General features: G+C 41.7%; 1 non-coding gene across 1 annotated transcript; it reads right to left on the bottom strand.

Moving 5' to 3' along the window:
- Positions 1 to 3,928: 3,928 nt before the first annotated feature.
- LOC115526638 lies at positions 3,929 to 4,095 on the bottom strand. The gene has a single exon (XR_003972686.1). It is a non-coding gene; the product is annotated as a U1 spliceosomal RNA (small nuclear RNA).
- Positions 4,096 to 14,216: the final 10,121 nt, after the last annotated feature.

Below are 14,216 nucleotides of genomic sequence, written 5' to 3'. Positions count from 1 at the left end.
CCAGTAACTTGAACAAAAAAGAGATTTGACACATCCAGTGATCAAGGGAGTAAGAAGAGCTCAGCCTTAGGACACCTGGGTGGCTCAGTAGGTTAAGCGTCCAACTTCAGCTCAGGTCATGATCTCACAGTTCGTAGGTTCGAGCCCGGCGTCGGGATCTGTAATGACAGCTCAGAGACTGGAGCCTGCTTGGGATTGTGTCTCCTTCTCTCTCTGCCCTTGCCCCTCCCCAACTTGTTCTCTCTTTCTCTGTCAAAAATAAATAAATAAACATTAAAAAAAAAAAAAAGAGCTCAGCCTTGAACTATGGGAAAAGTCAGGGTACAGTGGCAAGTAAGGGACTCTACCAAAGAAGGGACTTTACTTCTGGCCTATTTATAGCATAGAAAACAGTGACCCAAGAGTGAAATCAAATTGAGCCAACTGATAAATGTGAGACCTTCCCACTAGATTAACTTAGAGAGCCCTGAAGCAGCCAATGCAGACTGCACACAGCCACAACCACCAGGAACAAGTGAAAGCAGCAAGTGCATGGGCCACATTGATCTTGGAGGAGAAAGTCCCACAGGTTTCCCAGTGACAAGAGAAAGTTACCCAACCAAGTGCTGATGAAATCCTACCAGAAGATGTTTCGAGGTCCATCACGGCTCATCCTCAGCACCCCAGCCGCTTTCGCTTTCCCTATCCGCTTCTCCTATACAGAGACAAGACTGTTTTGCCCTGTCGCCCTATCTCCTTTCTGAGAGTCCCCACCCAGCCTAACAATTCCATCTTATTTCCTTCTTAATTTCTCATAACCCCCATGTGTTCCACTCAGACCGCCAGTGTCAACAGAAAGATGATGTTCTGCATAGAAACTGTTAAAATGGGCTGTACTGTCTTGATGGCCTCTACCGATTCCAAAACACAGCAAGAACCTGTCCATGCCCATTTATCTTCACCGCCATGTGAGAAGTGGGTGTTCGTGGCTCTGTCTGCTGCTCAGGCCAAGTATTCTTGTAAATAAAATAAATATAAATAAGCTTAGAGGCACAACTTGCTTGACAGAAATCCAGTGAGTGGTGATTCAAGAAGTAACAAGGTTTGTAGTCAAAGTTAAGTCCTTCAACTGGCAACTTCAATCTGGGATTCTGTGTGGTGCCAGGAAATCTGAACGTTGCGTTATTTGAATACTACTCAATAATGTTCATTGGTGCTTTTTTTTTTTTTTGCTCATTGGTGCTTTTTAAAACGTTTGAATATTCGCTGTGGGTTATGGTCGTTTGTAAATACTTGCACAGAAGAAATGCAAAGAGAGGAGATGTGAATGTTGCAGAATAAATACACTGACACGAAATCAGAAACTGATCTAAAACCAGAATTTGCAAAAGTAATACCAATTTCAACACTAAAACCAAATTGTTATAAATGGAAATGAGCTTGTATGAAGCAACATGAACCCTAATGCCTAACTTACAAATGCTTTTGGGTGCGTTTTTAGCAATTCAACTGATATCAATGCAAACACAAGCAATTTCTTTTCTACCTGGAATATCTGTCATTAAACAAAAATTGCGACTATTAGGGCAATTAATGCTTTGTGTGTTTAAAATTTTCGTTTTAAGAATGCTATCTTATTTATTTTTTAATAATTTTTAAAAAGTTTTTATTTATTTATTATTGAGAGAGAGAGAGCACAAGCTGCGGAGAAGCAGAGAGAGGGGACACAGAATCCAAAGCAGGCTCCAGGCTCTAAGCTGTCAGCACAGAGCCGCACATGGGCTCAAACCCACAGACGTGAAATCATGACCTGAACCGAAGTTCAGACACTTAACTGACTGAGCCACCCACGTGCCCCAAGAATGCTACCTTTTAAATACTAAATATTTGTAGCATCCTCCTTCAATTTTTTACACAGTTTTTATTTGGCATTTCTTTTGTGTTAACTTTTTAGATTGTCTCTTAGGACTTTCTATCAACAAATGACTATATCAAGTACAGATCATGTTTCCATGTTATTGAAATATATAATATTTTTGGGGCGCCTGGGTGGCTCAGTCGGTTAAGCGTCCGACTTCAGCTCAGGTCACGATCTCGCGGTCCGTGAGTTCGAGCCCCGCGTCGGGCTCTGGGCTGATGGCTCAGGGACTGGAGCCTGCTTCCGATTCTGTGTCTCCCTCTCTCTCTGCCCCCCGCCCCCCCGTTCATGTTCTGTCTCTCTCTGTCTCAAAAATAAACGTTAAAAAAAAATTAAAAAAAAAGAAATATATAATATTTTTTAAAAAGACTTTTAAATTCTATTTATTTATTTATTTAAGGCTCCATGACCAATGTGGGGCTTGAACTCACAACTCTAAGATCAAGAAGCACATGCTGTACTGACTGAGCCAGCTAGGCGCCCTGAAATCTAGAATCTTGTCACAATTTGTTGGTTTACAATAATGATAGATGTGCATTTATTACATTGCTTTTTTTTTTTTTTAAGTTTATTTGAGAGAGAGAGAGAGAAAGACAGCACTCAAGTGGGGGAGAGAGAGAATCCTAAGCAGGCTCCAGGCTCTGCTCGGAGCTCCATGTGGCCCAATCCTGGGATCCTAAGCCTGGGATCATGACCTGAATGGAAATCAAGAGTCGGACGCTCAGCTGACTGAGACATCCACGTACCCCTACATTGCTTTTTTAAGTTTTAATTTATTTTAATTAATTCATTTTTTAAATATTTATTTTTGAGTGAGTGCAAGCAGGGGAGGGGCAGAGAGAGAGAGGGAGGGAGGATCCAAAGTGGCCTCTGCGCTGACAGCAGAGAGGCTGATGTGGGGCTTGAACTCACGAACCCTGAGATCATTACCTGAGCCGAAGTCGGACGCTTAACCGACTGAGCCACCCAGGCACCCGGTACATTGGTTTTTTTTATAGCAAGCCTCTGAAACTTTTAGTAGACACCTATCACAGAAAACTGGTGCACTGTTTATTATCATGATCACTTCTTATTATTGTTACTTAAGATTTTTTTTGTTTTTTTAAGTAATGTCTACACCCAACATGGAGCTCAAACTCACAACCCTGAGATCAAGAATCACATGCTCTACTGACTGAGTCAGCCAGGCGCCCCAATCATTCACTATTACTTAAAACATGCAAAGGGCTCCTGCGTGGCTCAGTCACTTTAGTGTCCAATTTCTGCTCAGGTCATGACCTTGTGGTTCATGGGTCAAACCCCACGTTGGGCTCTGTTCTGACAGCTCAGAGCCTGGAGCCTGCTTCAGATTCTACGTCTCCCTCTCTCTCTGCCCCTCCGCCACTTGAGCTCTGTCTATCTCTCTCTCTCAAATGAATAAAATTTAAAAAAAAAATTTTAAAGAATATAAACCATGTAAATAAAGTGTTATAAAAAATACAGAATTGCTGGGGTGCTGGGTGGCTCTGTTGGTTAAGCGCCTAACTTCGGCTCAGGTCATGATCTCACGGTTTGTGGGTTCGAGTCCCATGCCGGGCTCTGTGCTGACAGCCCAGAGCCTGAAACCTGCTTTGGATTCTGTGTCTCCCTCTCTCTCTGCCCCTCCCCCACTCACGCTCTGTCTCTCAAAAATGAATAAACGTTAAAACAAAACACAGAATTGCTTATAATATCAAGAATTTCTAGGAATTTCTATTCCTTTTTTTTTTTTAATTTTTTAATGTTTACTTATTTAATTTGAGAGACACAGAGACAGCACGAGTGGGGGAGGGGCAGAGAGAGAGGGAGAGAGAGAATCCCAAGCAGGCTACGCAGCACTGTCAGCGCAGAGCCCAATACGGGACTCGAACACTGGAAATCGCGAGATCATGACCTAACCCAAAATCAAGAGTTGGATGCTTAACTGACTGAGACATCCAGGCACCCCAGGAATTTCTATTTCTTATTCCGGAATCCTGAGGATCGGCTCTAAGGTAATTTTTTTTTTTTCCCTAGGGGAAAGTGCGAACGCAGTCCCCCACTACCACAAATTATGCGGTAGAGTTTCCCACATTTGGGGAAATCGCAGAGGTCAGCACACCCGGAGTGCAATGGATAAGCCTTGCCCTGGGAAAACCACCTTCGTGATGATCATGGTATCTCCCCTGCCAGGTAAGTATCTAAGATAATTTTTGAAGCTGGTCATGGGCACGTAGTAGGTCCTAATACTATTGTATCTGTTGTCATATGTGTTTACGTTTTTCCGTAATGAGTAAAACAAAACTGGATCATGCTACATTCCTGCCCAAACTCTACCAATGGCTTTCTAGTGCCCTTAGGATAAAAGGCAACCGTGTAATCGCCCTTTAAAGCTTTCATAGTTTTTGACCCTCCCACCTCCCTGGCTCCAGAGCGTCTCACTTTCCCACTACTTTCCAGCAACACTTGCCTGCTCTCAGTTCCTCAAACTCAGCAAACACTTTCCTAACTCAAGCCCATGCTGCTCACCTCGAATACTCTTCCTGTCATTATTTCCTAGGCTAACTCTTACTCGTCTTTGAATGGGAGTTCCTCTTGGAGGCCTCCTTGGATGGCTTCCTCCCCCCTTCCACCACCCAATCTAAATTAAAAATCTGGCACAATTCCTTCATAGCGCTTCCCACAGTTTGTAGTTATATTCATGCACTTACTGGTTTAGTGACTATCACCCTCACTATATGGTAAAGGCAGGGAGTTTTTCTCACCCTCTGTTTTGTCTGCACCTAGTACACATGGTCCAAAATAGGGCCACAGTAAATACTAGTTTGAACAATCCCAGCTGTCAAGGGAGGTAGATAGATAGCCATTAGGAATTACAGCCAAATTCTTCTTAGTGAATATATGACTCTAGGTGGTCACCAATTTTTTTTTTTTTTTTTTTTTTTTTTTTTTTTTTTTTTTTGGTATCACTCACAAACCTACCTAAGAATCTCACCCAAGATCAACAATGAGCTTGCTACTTGCTGTTTCTGGAGGCTACCTTTCTTCCTAGCAGCTTTCATTAAATCTAAAGTGGATCCTCCAAGGTTGGCAATGGAAGGAAAATAAGCATAGGAGATGTAAGAGACATAGTAACCAACTGCAATTTGCCTAGACTTTCACATCTGACTCTGGTCCCAAGATTTAGGGTTTGTCTGTTTGTTTTTTCCATATTACTATAGTTTATTGTTTACCTTGGGTCAAGATTTAGTTTTTGGTGCAAATACAAGGGAGGATTTCACTACAGACCCTACAGATATTAAAAAGACAACAATGGAACATTATGAAAAATTTTACACCAATAAAAATTTAAAAACTTGATGAAATGGATACATTCCTTGAAGGACACTAATGATCACAACTGACTCAAGAAGAAATGAAATACCTAAAGAGTCCTATATCAATTAAATAAATTGGATTGGTAATGAAAAATCTTCCCTTAGGCCCAGATGGCTTCATTGTTAACAAAATACTAGCAAACTGAATTCAGCAGTACATAAAAAGGATAACATGGCCTTCCCAAGTGGGTTTATCCTAGGAATGCAAGATGGTTTAACATTGGAAAATCAATTAATGTAATTTATCATATTAACAGAATAAAGGAGAAAAGCCATATGATTATTTCGATAGATACAGAAAAAGCATTTGGCCAAATCCAAAACCATTTTATAACAACAACAACAAAACTCTCACTAAGGTTTCTTTTGTCCAAGATTCATTTTGTGTATAGCCTAGCTTCCATGCTTTTCACTGTGTACCCAGATTCTCCCCCACTGCCTATCCTGAAGAAGTCAACACTCAACCTTAAGCAAATATTTGGGTGCCTATAATGGGTTAGGCAATGTTCTAGGAGCTAAAGATACAGTTATGCACAAGCAGATGAAGTCCCTGCCATACAGAGCTTGCATTCTTTGAAACAGGTTTCATTTTATTAAAGGTTCTGGGAGAACTTCCATTCTCACCTTCCCCATGTCACTTACGATAAATCTGTATGTGTGCCTATCTTCAAAACTTCTCTTCGGGGCACCTGGGTGGCTCAGTCGGTTGGGTGTCCGACTTGGGCTCAGGTCATGATCTCACGGTCTGTGAGTTCGAGCCCCGTGTTGGGCTCTGGGCTGTCAGTTCAGAGCCTGGAGCCTGCTTCAGATTCTGTGTCTCCCTCTCTCTCTGCCCCTCCCCCACTCACGCTCTGTCTCTCTCTATCAAAAAATGAATAAACATTAAGAAATTTAAAAAAAAACCTTCTCTTCCCCAATTCTCCATAATTCTCACAGATTATAGGATAAATAATGACTACACCTACAAGTTCTTTCAGGGCCCTAAGACGTAACTTATCTGGGCTCTGGAGTCTTGGACTCCTTTAAAATACGCAGAGGCTCGCTTATGATCTTTCCCACATCTTGGACTTCACACTGAACTCCATTCTCCTTGAGGGAACCCTAAATAGGAGAGGCACCCTTTTCTCTCGGTCACTTGTAAATCTGGCATCCTATGTCCAAGTGCTAAATTAACAATTATCTTCTTGCTCTAAACATTAAAAAAAAAACAAACAACCTTATTGAAATATGATTCACTTACCATTTAAGGTGTATAATTTAGTGTTTTTTAATTATATTTACAGGGCTGTGAAGCCATCACAACAATCTTATTTTAGAACATTTATCACTGTCCTTAGCTGTTTTTCTCAAGCCTCAGTCTGGCACACGACTCCCTCACTAGCTTCAGCCTGATGCGCACAGCCTCTAAGATGTAACTTTAAAAAAATTTTGTTTGTTTTTGAGAGACAGAGAGAGAGAGAAAGCATGAATGCGGGAGGGGCAGAGAGAGAGAGAGAGAGAGAGGGAGACACAGAATCAGAAGCAAGCTCCAGGCTCCAAGATTGTCAGCACAGAAGCTGGACTTGAACTCATGAACTGTGAGATCATGATTCCTAACCGTCTGAGTCACCCAGGCACCCCACTAAGATGTATCTTTGAACTTGACCTTCTTCTGTTTTCTTCTCTCTGCCCTTAGTGGGTGATATTTCTACAACCTCCATCCCACCTTCCCCACCTTGGATACCGGCATGCACATTTGGGGCTCTAGCTCCTGGGGTGGGGTGCTCCAGACTACACTGCACTTGAAGTCCTTACTTCCTTTGTACTTTTCAGGTAAATGAGCTAATAAATTTCCTTAACTCTTTAAGCCAGTTTGCATTGGATTTATTGTTAAACTGATTTGGGATCCTACTAGGATTCATTTATTATTTTTTCACAGCTTATTGAGATATAATTTACATATATACAACCCATATATTTAAAGTATATGCACAAATCAATGTTTTTTAATATATTCAGAGTTGTGCAACCATCACCAAAATCAATTTTAAAATATTTTCATCATCCCCAAAAGATATCCTGTACCCAGGAACAGTTAGTCTCTATTTCTCCCCATATTAGACTTCTGAGCTCCAGAACTGTAAGACAATACATTGTTTTGTTTTTTAAAGATTTTATTTTTAAGTAATCTCTGTACCCAACATGGGGCTTGAACTCACAACTTCATGATCAACAGTCACACGCTCCATTGACTGAGTCAGCCAGGTGCTCTGATAAATTGGTATTGTTTTAACCCACTAAGTTTGTGGTATTTTAATTATGGCAGCAATAAGAAATGAATAAAGAAGTTCTTATTAGACATCTGTATATCTTCTTTGGAGAAATGTTTACACGAATCTTTGTCCATTTTTCATCTGAATTATTAATCTTTTTGTTGAGTTGTAAGAGTTCTTTGTATATTTTGGGTACAATTCCCTTATCAGATATATGATTTGCAAATATTTCCCCACATTATGTGTGTTGTCTTTTCACTTTCTAGGTCATGTTCTTTGAAGTACAAAAAATATTTAATTTTGATGAAGTCTAATCTGTCCCTTTTTCTTTTGTTGTCTGTGCTTTTGGTGTCTTATTTAAGAAGGTTTCGCCTAACGTAAGGTCATGAAGATTTACTTCTATGTTTTCTTGCAAGAATTTTATAGTTTTAGCTTTTACAATTAGGTCCATGATCGAGTTTAGTTAATTTTTATGCATGATGTGAGGAAGGGGTCCAGCTTCACTCTTTTGCATGTGGATATCCAGTTGTCCCAGTACCATTTATTGAATAGACCATTATTCCCCCTTGAATTTTCTTAATGCCCTATTGAAAATCAATTGACCATAAATGGAACAATTTATTTCTGGCCTTTCTAATCTCTTCTACCAATAGGTCTATTCTCATGCCAAGACTGCACGTCTTGATTTCTGTAGCCAATTATTTTCAAATAAAAATTTTATTATAAAGACAATATATTATCAGTATAGAACATTAGAGGGAAAAGGGAAGAAGAAGGAAAAGGAAAAATTGCCAGTGATTCCAATACCCCAAGACAACCACTGTTAATAAGTCAGTATATTTTATCCCCTTCCTTGCTTCTGTGTTTTGGGGTTTTCTTTTTTAACGTGTTTGAGATTATAACATATATATGATTTGGTATTTTTCTCTTTTTACTTAACACCGCAATAAGAGCATTTCCCCATGTTACTAGAAACTTGACTAAAGCTCTTATCTGATGGCTGCATTAATGTTCTATTGTGGGAGGATACTGAAATGTATTCAACCCATCTCTTCTTTTTTGACATCTAAGTTGTTTCCAGCTTCTTTTTCAGTCTTATAAACAACACTGGATCTTTGTGAATAAAGTTTTTAATCTATTTTGGATCATTTTCTTGGGATAATTGGAAAGGAACGGAATGATACGCATCACTAGATTGTCCCTCTCAAAGTAGTATCAATGTATACAATCCCTAGCAGAGCATGGCGGTGGCCCCTCCACTGCATACTTGTCGGCTCTGGATATTCTTCTTTTTCTTTTCTTTTTTTAACTTTGCAAGTTCGATAGATAAAAAATGGTACCTGGTTTTTAAAATTTGCATTTCTTTTGTTATTAGTGAACTTGAACATTTTCCCACGTGTCTTTTAGCCCTGTATATTTCCTCTTTTGTGAACTGTTCAAGTTCGTTTATTTTTCATTGGGGTCCTTGTCTAATTCTGACTGATCGCTCTGGATCCTGACTTTCCTATCAGTAACCAGTTCTTACCCCACCTGGGTCGTTTGTTCAGAACATCCAGAAAGGGGCTTTCTGAATAAAGGGGATATTAAAGAATATATAGATGTCTGGAAAGGGACTCTTCTTTAGAATGTGGAGGGATGAAAAAATGGGGTCAGAGGAGAAGCATCATTTCTGAAAGGGATGACCAGCTCCAATGGCCAGAAAAGTCAACAAAGGTAGCCCTGAGCAAAGCACTAAGGTCTTGAGAATTTCCATACGGGCACTTGGCTAGCACAGTCGGTGGAGCATGTGGCTCTTAATCTTGGATTGTGAGTTCAAGCCCCATATTTGGGTGTAGTGATTGCTTAAATAAATAAACTTAAAAAAAAATCTCCAAGTTTAAGTTCCCAATGTCTTACATATAACCTTGAACTTAAGCTTCTCAGGGCTTTCATAAGAGCTAAGTGGTCTTATATGTGGGAAAAACTTCCAGGGGGTATGTTGGGGACATTGCAGAAGTTATGGGAAGCCATTATCTATCCATGTCCAACACACGAAAACACAGTCTAACCTTAAGCGGTCTCAGGACAGCTGTGGGTTCGTATCAGTAAGGACTAGCCAACTGTCAGAGGTGTGGGTCTGGGGAACAGACCATTGTAAAAATCTGTACAAGTCCCTTTGGTTACTTTGTAGGAGGAAGATTATAATGCCTTGATAACTCTTTGTCTGTAATAGATACGTCCTAATAGAGAACGGGATGGGCTAAGTAATTTGGATTCCAGCTAGTCCATGGAAGGTGATGTAAGGTGAAAATGTATGATCTCATGGGGCCATGACATCATCCAGCCATTTCTGAGTTAGACAAGCCCATTAACATGCAGGGATTCTGGGTATGAGTGGGAATCCCATAAAAGTCACACTACAGGCCTGAAGGTACGTGGGGGAATACCAGACCGGAACTTGACATTTCATACAGCATCCCAGGCAGGACCTTTTCAAAGAAACAAGAACTGAAATGTATCTTGAACGAGCATGCAAAGCAGGCCGCTATTTCAGTCTGAATCATGAGCAGAGGCCACAGTGGGCCATCTGAAACTGAGTGGCAAGAGAAAACTGAACGCTAAGGCATAAGCTGCATGTAATAAAGAATTGAAACTCTCCAGGCAACTGGTCAGTTCCAGGCATTAGCTGTGCTGGGAACCAGGCCAGGAAGCTGAATTTTAAAGCATTTTCTTCCTGGCCAGGGCCCTGCAACAGTGATATTCTACCTCCTCACCCCACCCCCACCCTTGGATTCCTGCAGTCCCCTGGCCTGTCAAAGGACTACAGGACAACGCGGCTCTTCCCACGGCTTTGCCTTGTACTGCAGTGTCCTCCCGTCACCTGCTGCTCTGCCCCTCCCCCGCAGCCCAGGGTCACAGCAGCCTGCAGCGCTGACAAGGAGCCAGCATCACCGGGACCCAGACGGCAGAGGTGTGGGTGAGGTGGCCGGCCACATCATCTGTGACCGGAGGGTTTGTGTTCTCTGCAGTCCGGCAATGCGAGGACCTGCCAGTGACCCTCAAGTATGTCCTGCGTTCTTTGGCCTTTGGGAAGTCAACGGCTGTCGTGAAAACAAAGCAAAGCCATTTCTGATGGGAAATCATTTCCGGCTTCCTTCTCTCCTGCCTTGTTTCTACCTGGTCATCTTCCTCCCGTCCCTCATAACTCCTGTGTGTCTCTGCTTCTGGAAAGGCCTTTCTGAACCCTTAAGACCCACTTCTTCAGGCTTCAGGTCATCTCTGCTATGATCGCCAAATAATTTTCCCTCAGGGCTCAGCTTTCTCCTAACCAGGGAAGCCGAAGGAGTGTTTAGAGAAAGTAAATAGCATTTAATATCAGCTTAAGTCACACATAGGTCTTCCGTACATGGTAGATGCTCTGTACAGAATGTATTTAACTTAATTGAAAGCAAATATAAAACGCCACCACACTTGAGAGCCAAAGCAACTTTAATTCTTTTCTAAGATTTATTTATTTATTTTGAGAGAGAGAGAACATGAGCGGTGGAGGGGCAGAGAACTGAGAGAGAGAGAGAGAGAGAGAGAGAGAGAGAATCCCAAGCAGGCTCCAGGCTCCGCACTGTGGGTGCAGAGCCCGGCTTGGGGCTCAGTCTCACGAAACGTGAGATCGTGATCTGAGCCCAAATCAAGAGTTGGACACTTAACCGACTGAGCCACCCAGGCGCCCCTAATTTTTAAATGATGTATGCACACATAACTGACAACATCTCAGGATCTTGGTTTAGACAGATCTAAGCGGAACTAGTTGTGACCATGGACAAGTCGCCGCGCTTGTCTGAATTGCCTTATTTTCTAAAATGAAGACAACAATAACAACATGTCCCACAGGGCTTTTGAGCGGATTAAATGTGACACTCTGTGTAAATGAGCCCTTTGTTCGTGCTCATGAACAGTGAAGAGAGGGCAGCGTTCTGCGTGTGCATGTTCTTTCCTAGGCTCTCTCTCTGAGCCTCTGCTTTTTGACCATGATCTCCGTGAGGGTGGGGCCAGGATGCACCCCCTGAAGGAGAGTGGTTGGCCAGCGGACTGATCCTATGTGCATAATCCCAAGGGAGCTCAGATACCGTCTCATGGTGTTTAGGACAGACTTGCGAGAAGGGCCTGGATCCTTAATTCTGAGTCAGAGGATTAATATCTGCGGAATGAGCCAAGCATGATACGTCAGGCCATGATGCGTAGTTGTGAAGCTTTAGGAAACTCGTTCATTTATTTATTTTTTTATTCACCCTAACATTTACGGCACCTCCATTGTGTCTGAGGCTACAGTGTTGAAACACATGCATGGTCTCTTTCCACCTAAGCTTACGGTTTAATGATTTAACCTAATCACTAATGGGCGATCAATAATGAGGCAATTAATTAGCATTCATTGAAAAACCATTCAATTCAACTGTGCGAAGGAACATCGTATTTTATGAAGCAAAACCACGACCCCTAAAGCTTAGCTCTTGGAGGAGAATATCTAGAGAGGAAGAACTGGCTGACCACACACACCTGCACCTGTCCTACGTTCCCCTGTCTTCAGGTTTCCTGTCTTTGCTGTCCCGTCGCCAATCCTCTAGCCTAAACATAGATTTTAAAACGTTTGTTTGTAGATGAAATGGGATGGAGTCCTCAACAAAAGATTTGACTAAAAATAAGGGAGACATCGTTGAAAGCAGTATGAAGCAATGCTGTGGCTTGGGAAATTGATAGTACCTACTAAAGCTCATCATAGTCACATATATATGGGATGACCCAGCAACGCTGTTCCCAGGAACACACCCCATGTGCATTTTTTTGTAAACATCTGTTCACTAAAACCATATGCTAGGGTGTTAATAGCAGAGGTATCTGTAACAGCCAAATATTAGAAACAACCTAAACGTCCATTTGCAATAGAATAGACAAATTAGGGTATCTTCACGTGAGGGAACACTTAGTATACAGCACAAAGATGGGTAGTACATGCAGCAAATGGGTGCATCTCAGCAACACAATGTTCAGCGAGGGAAAACCAGACACAGTAGGGGATATACTGTATGGTTCTACTCATCGAAAGTTCCAAATTAGGCGACACCAATCAGTGGTGTTTGAAATCAAGATAATAACTGTCTTTGAGGCTAGCGACTAGAAGGGGCTCAGGGACTCCTGGGGTACTAGTGGTATTCTATTTCTTCGATTTGGATGCTGGTTGCGTGGATGGAAATTCATCAAGGTATACACTTAGGATTTGTGCACTCTTCTATACGTATACTATGCTTCAACAAAATGTTTTTAAGAAAATAGTACAGAAAGGTCTGATCTCCTGATTGTCCTATAGCTGACTTACTCACAAGCTTGGTTTGAATGCTCTATAGCCCACTCTTGGACTGGACAAGTGCCCAAGCACTTTGCATATATATGTCCTGTTTTCTCAAGCCTTTGAACACATATTGGGAGCAGGCGTGGTCTTATCTTCCACCACCCAAGAGCTAATGTCTAGACAGCTTTCTCCTCTTGGTGGCTAAGCTTACTGTCTCCCTGGGTCTTCCAACCAGTTCCTGTGTCCCAACCGAGAGATATTCCAGAGCCCAGAAGATTGGTAAGACTGGTGAATAGGCGTATCTTTTGGGTGAGACCCCAGCCTCTGTAACTAAGAGAGGCACTGCCCCCAGCATAAACCCAATAATGAAATAATACGTTAGTAAAACAATAGTGATTGCGTTCATTCCGTAAGTTCTCTTCCCCTCCCCACCCCACCCCCACCCGCACCTGAGAAAATAAGCTTCACGAGAACAGGGATTTGGTTTTATCCATAGTTTAATTGTGTTTGACTCATGGCTGCTGTAGTCCCAGCACCCAGAACAGTCCCTGGCACATAACAGGCACTCAATAAATATTTCTTGAATGAAATAACTATTTTCAAAGAAAAGCAGCATAGCACAGAGGATAAAAGCGTGTATTCTAGAATTAGATTGCTTAGGTCCAAATTCCAGCTCTGCCACTTGCTAGCTGTGAGGTGTTGGACAAACGATTTAATCTAGCCATGCCTCAGTTTCCTCACCTGTAAAATGGAAATAATGCTAATGTCTTCCTCTTAGGGTTACTGTGAAGTCCAAAGAACACATGTAAAGATAAATATGGAACAGTTTGGTGAACAGTATGTCGACAGTGGGCTTGTCTTATCTACACAGGAAAATTGAAGTCTTCTGTGACATACAATAGATTAAGTAACAAGAAGAGATGTTAAGAAAAACAAAATACATTAAATGAAGAAGACATTTTTTAAATGTTTACTTATTCTTGAGAGAGAGAGAGAGAGAGAGAGAAACAGAGTGTTAGTGGGGTAGGGGCAGAGAGAGAGGGAGAGAGAGAATCCCAAGCAGGCTCTGTACTGTCAGCACAGAGCCTGACACGGGGCTTGAACTCATGAACTCATGACCTGAGCCGAAATCAAGATTGCTTAACTGACTGAGCCACCCAGGTGCCCCTAAATGGAGAAGACTTATAAAATTATTAAAATTTGAGATCCCAGAAAGATGTTTTGTAGGTATAGACAGGCTGATTCTAAAATTATATGAAAAGGCAAAGGAGTTAGAATCGCTAAAACATTTTGAAAAAAGAAGAAAGTGGGAGGAATCATTCTATCTCATGTTAAAGCTTATAGTATAGCTACAGATTCACTGCAAAGCT

The sequence above is a fragment of the Lynx canadensis genome, chromosome D1, assembly GCF_007474595.2.
Source record: "Lynx canadensis isolate LIC74 chromosome D1, mLynCan4.pri.v2, whole genome shotgun sequence".
Lineage (NCBI taxonomy): Eukaryota > Metazoa > Chordata > Mammalia > Carnivora > Felidae > Lynx > Lynx canadensis.
The sequence above is the reverse complement of the archived record's forward strand: the minus strand, read 5'-3'. Positions and strand labels throughout refer to the sequence as shown.